Raw genomic sequence first — 11256 nt, 5'->3', positions numbered from 1 at the left:
TCATTGGTCATCAGGAAAATATAAGTTTAAGTTATGATGATGTAACACTACACTCCTACCAGGATGGCAAAAATGAAAAAGACTGACAACACCAAGTGTTGGAGAGGATGCAGACAATGAGAACTCTCAGACACTGCTAGAAGAGTATAAATTTGTGTACCCACTCTTAAAACTGTATTGCAGTGCCAAAGAAACAGAACATTTACAGAAACTATCACTATGCAATCCCAAATATGTGTGAAATATTTATAGCAGCATTATTTATAATCATTCCAAGCTAGAAATAACCTAAATGTCCATCAACAGCAGAATTAATAAGTTGTAATATAATTATGTCATAAAAAATATAAATAATAAAAAAAACCTTTGTTCTACAAATATGAATCTTACAGATATAATGTTAGATTTTCTTTAAAAGCTGACACAAAAAGTCCTCACACTGTATGATTTCATTTACTTAAATTTTAAAAACAATCAAAACAAATCTATGATATAGATGTCAAGGTTCTGGGTAATTTTGTGGAGATAATAAAAGGGCAGGGACACAAGAGAGGACACAATAGGATCTTTTAAGTCTTGATCAAAGTGGGAGATACATGAATGTTTACATTCTGTAAAATTTATTAAGCTGTAAAATTACGAATTGTGCACTCTTCTGTACATGTTATACTTCTATAAAATAGTTTACAATAAAGAGAAAAAAGACCAACAGAGAAAAGGAAAGGTTGACCATAGATGACAGCAGTGACAACTGTGTCTTTAAACAGGAATAGACTGAATGGATTCAGGTGCGAGAAGACTAGGTAATTTGTAAGTTACCTAAGTTCTCTTCTCATTGTTTCTATTTTTGAAGCAAGATGTGAGGTGAAAATGAGAGGTGGTGGGTAATGGAAAGCTATGAAATAGTTGTCATGGAGAGTGAGAGTGAACAGACCAGGGTTATATAGTAAGATTTCTAGGCTGTGCTATGTCTATTTAAGTCATGTGGTCACAAAATCAATGTTAAGCTCATCAGCATCGGCGGTTCTGGTTTTACTCTAGCCATATTCAGCTGTTCAAAGAAATGGAATAGACTGAAAATCGAATGCAAGAGGATCAAAGTTTACCTGGAGAATATGATGGTGGGAAAGTGAGCCAAGGGAGGTGAGAGCACATGAAAGAAAATGATTACCATGTTCTACTATGAAATCTAAGCTAGGCATAGATGTGGGCAAATAAAGGGAAAACTGATACTGCCAAAGTGGTAAGCAGTAAGCAGGCAGGTTTAATAGTGTCGAAGAATGACTGCAATAAGGGTCATTAAAAAAGTGTATAGAAGGAAAGAGGTGGTCATCAGAGACTGTAGCAGGTCTGAAATTGAGCTAGTGTTTAAAACTGAGATTTGGAGTTGGTACAGTGGTTTCTAATTACAAATTCTAGGATAGGGTAGAGAAAAGATCACCAGAAGTGAAGAACTCAGAAACTGGGAGGCCAAGGTGCTTTACTGTAAAATTTCAATAATGGTTATATATTCTAAATTGACTTGTAACAATATTCAATTGAATTTTATGGAGCCCCAATTATATGCCAAGCATTAGGTAAGCATATACTATACTATGAAAGCTTGGATTGTTAATTAGGATCTGATATAGACCAGAAGAAACACATTTATAGACTCCTTGTTTCTTAACATTCTCTATTATTTTTGCATATTAATATGGTTTTTAATGCTAAAGAATTAAGTCTCTACAAAATGGTAACTTCTTTAAATGAGAGAAGCTGTCCACGTCAAATTGACATTTATTTAAATCAGTATCTAAATTTGAAAGCATAAAGAAGAAATCACTTTAACAAATGACCCGACTGACTTATTACTTGAATAGTTCTTTCAGAAAGTTATATGAACAAACCACCCAACAATTAATGTCCTCAGCCTCTTCAGGCTCATTTAATCTTTCCTTTAGGAGACGAGGCTTGCTTCTTTATTTTGGAAATGAAAGAACTGAGGGACTTTGTAAAAAAGATAGACGAATGAGCTAAGAAGTTCTCAAAGCCTGGAAGCTTTGTTGCTTTCTATTTAAGTCTATGACCAAAGCATTAAATTGGGCCAGGTAAAGACTCTTCAGCCAAAGTGAAAGGGAACCCATCCAGGCTGCCACCCACAGCAAATTCCACACAAAACATTCCTCTCAACTATGTCAGGCTCACACTCCCTGAACACCAACTATCTCAGTGGATTGGGGTAGACATAAAACCCAACAAAATGAAATGTTGAGGGTGCCCTTAAAATGTCCTTTGAAAGAGTTTAGTCCTACAAGAGTCATTAAATTTTTTTATTTAATGTTTTTTTTTTCAGTCAAAAGACTTTACCTACTCAACTAGTTAGAATATTAATATCAGAGATTGATCCAAGATGGGTGGGGAGCAAATGATGGTGAGTAGGGAGGAAGAAGGGAGAAGGAAGAAAGATGGAATTACATTCTGAATAAGGAAGAAAGAATGAATAGAAAGCAATGACAAACGAAAATGCAAAAAGACAAATTGGAAAATGCAAAAAATAAAACATAAAGCTATTTCAGAAAAATACTTCTAAGAAATGTACATATTTATGGAAAAAAAGATTTAAATGATAGTACTCTATGTGAGTATATATAACTTTGGCATTACAAAAACATAATGAAGCAGTTTCTTCCAGCCTGCAAATATTATTCTTTCCTCCAACGATATAGATGAAGAATTCAAAGTAAAGAAAGAGCTGAGGGCAAAAAGACAGAAAGGAGGACTGGAGGGAAATAGGCTTTCTGGTGCCAGAGTCCAGATTCCACTCCTTCCCACAGAACTTTAGAATAGTTTGCTTGCTGACAGCTGTCAAACAATGGAGGGACAAAGGATGTTATCGTGGGGTAAACTTCAATCCACTCCCATTGAGTTTTTGGAATCATTGTGAACTACATCATCTCATTTATGTTACGCTGTACCAAAATCTGCCTGCAGAGTGAAGAGCACACCCTTCAAAATTTCCTTTTTCTGTGCCTTTTTTTGTTTTCATTGTGTTCTAACTTCTTTATACCCACATACAACACATATCCAAAATTATCTTTCAAACTAAGTCCAAATGACAAACTTCTGCATGAATGCTTGCTTTGGTCCTTGATTTGGTAGTGGTTACTTTCTCCAATGACATCATGGAAGGTCTTACAGGGACCATGTATGAGTCCTCATGGTTGGCACTGAATATACATTTATTGAATGAATAAATGAGTGAATGAATAAATAAATGAATGAATGATTAAGTACTCTGAATGAAAAACTCAAGCTATATAGTTCACAAGAGCTATATAGTTGTTCAGGAAAGAGCACAGAAATCCTGTTCTTCTGTTTTTATTTTCTTGCCTGTGATGATTAATTTTATGTGTCAACTTGACTGAGCTAAGGGATGCCCAGACAGGTAAAATGTTATTTCTGAAAGTGTCTTTGAGGGTTTTGTCCAGAAGAAACTACCATGTAACTTGGTAGACTGAGTAAAGCAGATCGCCTTTACCAATGTAAGTAGGCATCACTCAATCTACTGAGGACTTAGATCAAACGAAAAGTAAAAGAAGAGCGAATTCTCTCTTTCTCTTCTTAAGCTGAGACATCCATTTTCTCCTGCTCGGGGACGCCGAAGATCCTGGTTCTCAGGCCTTCAGACTCCAGGACACCAGTGGTCCCTGATTCTCAGGAGACTGGGAGCTACATCATTGACTGCTCTGGCTGTCAGGCCTTCAGACTCAGACTGAATTATATCGCTAGGCTATCCTGGTTCTTCAGCTTGCAGACAGAAGACTGTGGGACTTCATTATCATTGCATGAGCCAGTTTCTATAATAAATCTCTTATACGTATCTATCTATATACATCTTACTGATTCTGTTTCTCTGGAGAACACTGACTAATACAAAGCCTAATGCCATAAATGAATTAGTAGACAAAATATGATTAGAGCGTGTCTTCAATGGTTTGGTGTTTCTTTGGAAGCACATTATGGCTGAAAATCAAGCTAATGACAATTATTATAGTGGGAAGAGATTTGAATTTCTTTGACTCAAAAAAATTCTTTGATAGAAAATGCCTGACAAAACATGCTGATTAGGGCCTTTAAATATTAGGAAACAACTTAGAAAGGTCATAGGCAGGTTCATTTGGGAATTCAAATTGCAAGGATCACTTCAGGCTTGGGTGACAACATCTTACCTGCATTAAGCAGGAATTTGGTATATAAAGAAAAAATCATTTTTGTAAGAAGAATATCAGAAACTCATAGAGGATAGGTTAGTCGAGAAAGCAAGTTTCTTTCTTTCTTTCTTTCTTTCTTTCTTTCTTTCTTTCTTTCTTTCTTTCTTTCTTTCTTTCTTTTCTTTTCTTTTCTTCCTTCCTTTTTTTTTTTTTAAACAATTGCATAATTAGGGCTGGGCTGAAAGAAATAAAAATTAGAAGAGGAACTCGGAACAAGAAAAAAAATTCCCCTATATCCTACATGTATTTGAGAAGAAACCGGATACAATTACAAAACAATTAAAAAAATAATAAATAAACTAACTGTAACAGGAATAAAAGGAGGCAAGACGCCAAAATAGGTCTTCCAACACAGGAAAATAATATTGTCATTGGGAAAGGCTGTGGAGTGCTCTGTCAAGTAGTATTCTGAAGGTGAGGCTGAGGCTGAGGTCAATGGTAATGAAATAACATGGTTTTGAGGAAGTGAAAGAGGTGAGCACTGGGTCAAGGTAAATAAGTAAGTCTAAGATAAAAAGCTCATCTTTTGTTTTGTGAATAAAGAAAAGAAGGTGGGGCTGAATGTCAGCTCAATTAATTTGTAGGTTGGGGATCAGGAAACAGAAGGGATTCACAACTGATACTCTTCATTTTCTCCGAGAAAATGGTAGCAAGTTCACTGGCCAAGAGTATTGCTGTAGTATTATGAGCAGAAAGGTGAATGATGGAAATCTTTTCATTGAAATAGGTTGAAAGATGAGTATCTAGAATTATTTTATTAGAGAGTTAGAGAGAGATCTGACTCAGGATAAATAAAAGAATTTTAGGTATCATTATTATTATCGATGGTGGTAGTAAGGGTGCTGGCAAGAGAAAAGCTGAAGTGATGCATAATGTTTTGTAGGCTGGAGAAGGAAAGAAATGAAGTAGGGGGAGGTGATGGATCCTCTGGAAAAGGCGAGATGCGGGAATGAAATGCTGATAAAGTAGGTATGATGGTTTTAATATATCAGAGGGGGAGCAATTATAGTTAGGTCCCAAATGTGGTCTTTGAAGTAGCAGAAGATGAAGTAGCAAAAGGTGAAGGTCACTGGAATCAAGGAGGTTAAGGAATGTTGACACTATGGTATTAATGATGCAGGAGTCGGAGGCAAGAGGAAACTAATGACAAAATGCAATTTGAATGTATAGGTTGGCAAAGAAGTAACAGATAATCTCAAAAAGAAGGGGAAGAAGGTGGCATCTTGGAGCATTGTCATTGTTAAAAGAGGAAGGAATTTGCATAGTCTAGAAGATTGGTAACATCTTCTAGCGCCATTGGGCACAGGAATAAGTGAAGTCTGCATTCAAGTGGGTGGTTGAGGAAGGACATGTTAGGACAAACCAGATTTTAGGTAAGACATGAGGAACAGAGAACTTTTCATGCACAGCATGAGAATGTAGAAAAATCTATATTTGGGTTTTAAAAAGTGCTTTCAGAGGAACGCAAAGGAAAAGATATGATGTGAGGTCAGTAGTAAATGATGATCCATTGGGCCAGAACTATGGAGTGTCTGGGACAAAGGGCTGTATGAAGTTAGAAGCTCCAGCAAGACCGAATTAGGAGGGTGATTAAAGATTTTCAAGTATCATTATTATTATTGATGGTGGTAGTGAGGGTGCTGGCAAGAGAAAAGCTGAAGTGATGCGCAATGTCTTGTAGGCTAGAGAAGGAAAGAAATGGAATAGGGGAAGGTGATGGATCCATTGGAAAAGGCGAGATGCGAGAACGAAATGTTGATAAAGTAGGTATGATGGTTTTAAGATTTCAAAGGAGAAGCTATTATGGTTAGGTCCCAAATGTGGTCTTTGAGGTGGGTGGCTGAAGTAGCAGAAGGTGAAGGTAAGAGACCTTTTAGCATTTGCTCTTGTCTGAGTTCCAGCCAGGCCAGGCGAGGCCTCAGATGGTTTCACAAGCCTGATATATAATTGCTTGTAAATAATGCTAAAACTATTATTGTTGGATCTGTAAACATTCTTTCTTCTTATTTTTCCCCATCTGCTCATTACTAGAGACCATTTACTCTTGAGAGTTAAAAGAAAGACTATACATTTGAATTCAAGTTCAATGTAAACCTGAGCAGATGTTCCTTCCCTCTATGGAGCTGTATCCAATTAATAAATCTGGAAAAATGCTCATTAGAAGCCAACTTTGGTGTTATTACTCTTGACTCACTAGTGCTTTCACAATTTCTTCATGGACAAGGAGAATGGACACCTAATGATAACTCTCCTGATTGTTGGTATTGATCAGAAAAGCTTCTCTGAAAGATACCTAAACTTCCCATCCGTAAAATAATCCAGCAGCATAACTGAACTTTTCTTCTGATTTTGTTTCTTGATCTTTGTTTTTGTTGTTTTTGTTTTTGAGTATATTAATTATTATGCTTTGGAGCACAGCAACATATTAACTCAGTATTTTTGGTGATCTCTAATGCATAAATACCCTTACTTTGTAAATGCATTCTGTTTGTTTTATTTTCTGGCATCTAGATGCTTGACAATAAACTGATCTGAAGTTGACTCATGGTCTATCACATTAGTTTGAAGAACATTTAAAAACTAGTTTAACATTATGCTTTATATTTAGCAAATCAATGATAAAGATAATGATGTTCATGGTAAATAATCATGTATTCTGGAAAAAATAAGATTAAAAAATAAAAACCTCTTTTCGGGGGGAGGGTTGTTGATATACATTACAAAATGATTTCCTGATTTGAGCACTGGTATGAGATTACACAATATCAGTGCACCCACCACAACCCCAAATCATTACCTGCTTAACAATGGGGATTTAGAAGTAGTTTTTAATTTAAGATTTTCAAGGCAATATGAAATAAAATTAAAGTCTATAGGATATAACATCAGCCAATAAAACTAGAAAAATATGTCTGCATTGAGTCGGTTAGCATAATGATTAAGAAAGATCTGGGTTTTTATCTATAAACCTTACTTTTCTTATTGTAAAATGGAGACAAACATTCATACTTTGAAGTTTTTTGAGAAATATTAGTGAAATAATGCATACAAAGTTCTTAGCATCGGGCTGGGTACATATTAAGAACCCAATAGATGAGAACTGTTGTTATTATTGGTTTTATTTTTTTATTTGTATTATTCTAATGATAAGACAAAAATTTCATTATCTGATCCTAGTTCGGCAGGATCAGAAATCAGCTTACACAAGAAATGTTCATTTATTTTCTCTTGGAATTAGATTGATAAGATACTTGGGGTGGACAGGGCACTCAAGACATGGGTGGCAGTTAACCTCCATGAAGGAATAGTTATAAAGGGGGAAAATGGGAGAAGCTTGTGTTTCTGAGAAAGAAGAAAAGAAAGGAAACCTGGAGGAGTTTAGAGTGAAGGAGCGGGGAGACAGGTGCCCCCACCAACGTTGTGAGCCTAAGCATATGGAAGGGAAGGGCTGGTGAAATTCCACTGTGGGGAAACAGCCAATGGACATTTAAAGCCCAGAGATGCATCCTTATATTCAATTGACATTGTTTAAATGTTCATTATGTTTCCACAACTGGACACAGTTCAAATCTATTAATGTTAATCCAGGTAAAATTTTTTGTGAAAAACTAGAAAGGGGTAAATTTCACATCTGAATCAATACAATATAGGCTAATGAGAGCAGACAGAGGTGAATATAATGTCCTCGCAAACTTAAATATATATTGAAGAAAGCTTGGGATTCCCCATAGAATTGAGGATTCCAGCCAATCTTATTTGGTTTCAAAATATTGGAGGAACAGTGATATTCGGTTACATTCTTAAACAAAGAAAGTAAAATTGGATACAATCGACTCAAAGGGGCTGAAAAATGACCTCTAATCTTAATACTTCCTATCCACAGAAAAAGTAAGAAATAAAGGGGTTGATCCTTGTGAAAAGCATGTAAGATGTAGAACTAAAAGGAAATAAAACTAATGTATCTCAAATATAAATAACAAAAGGACCAGGAGCACATACTCTTCTTGGGTAGTGGTGTGGAGGAAGTAAGATAGCTAAAGTCAAACAGGAAGAAAAATCAATATTGATATTACAGTGTTCTTAATTTTTATCTTCTGATTTTCCTTGGCACGGTCTCCCCTAGTTCCTCTGCTCTTGACTTCTTTATCCTAGAAGACTTTAGTTCCTGTTAATGGGCTGGAGCCACTCTTTTACTAACTCACAGGTGATATGGACACTGTTTTCCTAGAACATTAACTATAGATTTTTTTCTAGAGTTTTGGTTCTGTTTTGATCTTCCTTTTGACCAAAGGAATCGTATTTCCCATATATCTTTCAAAAATATTTATGAAAACACAACCATGTTTATGATGCTATGAGTTTTACAGTGGCAGATACAAATCAATCTCCTCCTTAATGAATTTCATGAACTCTTATAGAAAATAAAATATGTGAGTTTGAATTTCTTTGAACGTATCCTTAATTCTTATCTAAAGGATATTTATAAAATAAGAAGATACATTTAAAAAGAAGGATCGATGACTCAACTGTGACTCAAGGTCAAAAGTAAAAATCGGTCAATAGTTATAAATGTAGATTCTAGAGAAGAGGATATGAAGAATAATAAGAGGGCAGGTGCAATGACTATATTTTTTCTTCCTCACTCAGTGTCCATTTCCTCTTCTCAATGGTAACCCATATTTCCTCTGGGAATTCTTATGCGCCTCTTTCCCAACCTTATAGTTTGAATGTAATTGACTCCACAGTTGGTATATCCTGATCCCTCATCTAGAAATGGCTGGTATTAATCATAGCAGAGCCAATGAGACTAGAGAATTTCTAAAAGGAAAATACTCTTTTCTTTTGTGGAGACTTCTAAAAACGACCTTCTCTCTTCTCTTGCATGGTATAGTGTGAATATGTGAGGTCAGCACTGAGATAGCCACTCTGCTGCCATGACAGGGCGGTCCTGAGTTTTTCTGATGTGAGACTGTGAAATGTGTAGATGGCAGGCAGCTAAGTGAAAAAAAGAAAACAGGTCTTTAGTGACATCATTTGAGCCAGCTCTTTTTATGGCTTTTTGGATAAAAGAATCAATAAATTTATTTTTAAATTAAAATATTTGGAGTTGTGTTTAATGACTCTTTGTGGTTGGGGAGGTCATATGAATTTGAAAGGGGAAATGAGGCAAAAGAGAAAATGAGTTAAAAGAAACAACACCATGGGCTCTGACAGAACCAGCCAAAAACATAGTGGACCAGGGGTCATACAGGCATTTGATTCTCTCTTATCCTGTCAATAAAATTCAATGGCTAATGAGACCTTCTCTGACATCAACAGTTGGCTGTCCCTTTTTAATGTTTATCCAAATCCAATTTGCCTAATTACTTTAAATATTTTTCATTACTATTTACAGCAGCTCAAGAACTTTTCCTAATTAGGACACTCTAATTAGCAGAGTTTTTTGATATCTCTTAGGAAACTCATATAGAGAATGACTGCCATTATTCTTCATCTGCCTTACAACTAATGTGGAAACAGTCTGGACAGTGCCTGAGATTGCATCACTGGGGTTAAATGTTGACACAGTCACAAATCAGTATTTTACCATATAATCGGCTCTCAAGAAAGAGTTGGGAGAATCCTGAGAAAAGGACACGGGTTAGTTTTGATGAAGGAACAAAGAAACTAAAAGATTAAGAGTTGATTAGATAGTCCCAGAAGTATAAAGTTCTGAAATATAAAGTTTTTAGAAAAACCTAGGAAAAGAGAATATGAAACAGAGTATGAGTGTAATAGAAATAAATATTAAATAATTCCAAACTATCACTTTATTTGTACTGACCCTGTACATGCCACTGAATACTAGATCTCACGTATCCTGGCACCATTTCTGCTACCACTCTCTTACTTAATTGGACTTTTGGATCTTTCCAGTGTTATTAACTGTTGGATTTCCCCAGATACTATCTATCTCTTTTGTCCTGTTAATTTTGGAGGCTGACCTTCCTAAACTAAATCTCATATAGTGTTTGCGATCCAAGTATCCTATTACTATCAGACATTTTGCATAATTCTGAACCCTTATGGTAAACTCAACAAGTTATTTTAAATATCAAATGGTACATGAGAGTGAAGCAAAATCTAGATATAACCAGGTCTTTAATAAGTATTGCTAGAAAAGATTTTGCAGTGGAATCTTTTTATTTAGTATCTTCCAAATGATATTCCATGGAAGAAGTGTTCAATTTTTTTTTTAAGCAGGTATTCCACATACTAAGTCACTGCTGAGTAAACTTTTTAAAATTATGGAATAACCCAAACTAAAAAGATGTGTTTTTTTCCTTGGGGCTGAGGGTTCCTTTTTCTCCTTTTCCTCCTTCCTTCTTTACATTCACTATTGTTTTTCCCTGCAGGACTTCTCAGTCTTTAATCTGCAAATATTTACTGTAAATCGGTAAGAATCTATAAGGAGAAAAATACAATTTGCTATATTTCTCGAATTGGTAGACTTTAAAACTTCTTTTATTTTTTATTTTTTATTATAACATTAACATCTCATGAGACCAAGGAGCATTCTCTAGGATCTAGGGTCAAACTTGGCTTTACTGGAATCACCCGGGATGTTTTAACAAAATACTGGGTTCTACCTACAGATAATCTGATTTAATTGGCCTGGAGTGTGGCCTGGATATTGGGATATTTAATCCATCCTGTGATTCTAATATGTTTCAAAACTTTAGTCTATGGTCATGCCACCCTGAACAAGTCCGATTCTGTCTGATCTTGGAAGATAAGCAGGGTTGGGCCTGGTTAGTACTTGGATGGGAGACCATCTAAAAAGATCAGGTGGTGTAGGCGTAAAAAATAAAAAATAAGGGATTGTAAGCTTACAAGGTCCTTGCAATCTGTGAGGTCAACCAAGAGTTGCCTTGCCAAACAAACAAACAAACAAAACTTTAGATCTGCTATCCTAGGGGTTGTTTTGGAAATGATGCTTAAATATGTTCCTCAAGGAATCTAT

At 35.6% G+C, this 11256-nt stretch overlaps 1 protein-coding gene and 1 pseudogene across 15 annotated transcripts in view; one reads left to right on the top strand and one right to left on the bottom strand.

The window, feature by feature from the left end:
* The window catches only part of RBMS3 (RNA binding motif single stranded interacting protein 3), a 631961-nt gene that overhangs the window by 22862 nt on the left and 597843 nt on the right, over window positions 1–11256 (bottom strand). The window lies entirely within an intron of this gene.
* On the top strand, window positions 10975–11093 carry LOC112470296 (annotated as a pseudogene).

Source organism: Pteropus alecto, unplaced genomic scaffold (genome assembly GCF_000325575.1).
Source record: "Pteropus alecto unplaced genomic scaffold, ASM32557v1 scaffold10, whole genome shotgun sequence".
In the NCBI taxonomy this organism is placed as follows: Eukaryota; Metazoa; Chordata; class Mammalia; order Chiroptera; family Pteropodidae; genus Pteropus; species Pteropus alecto.
The sequence above is the reverse complement of the archived record's forward strand: the minus strand, read 5'-3'. Positions and strand labels throughout refer to the sequence as shown.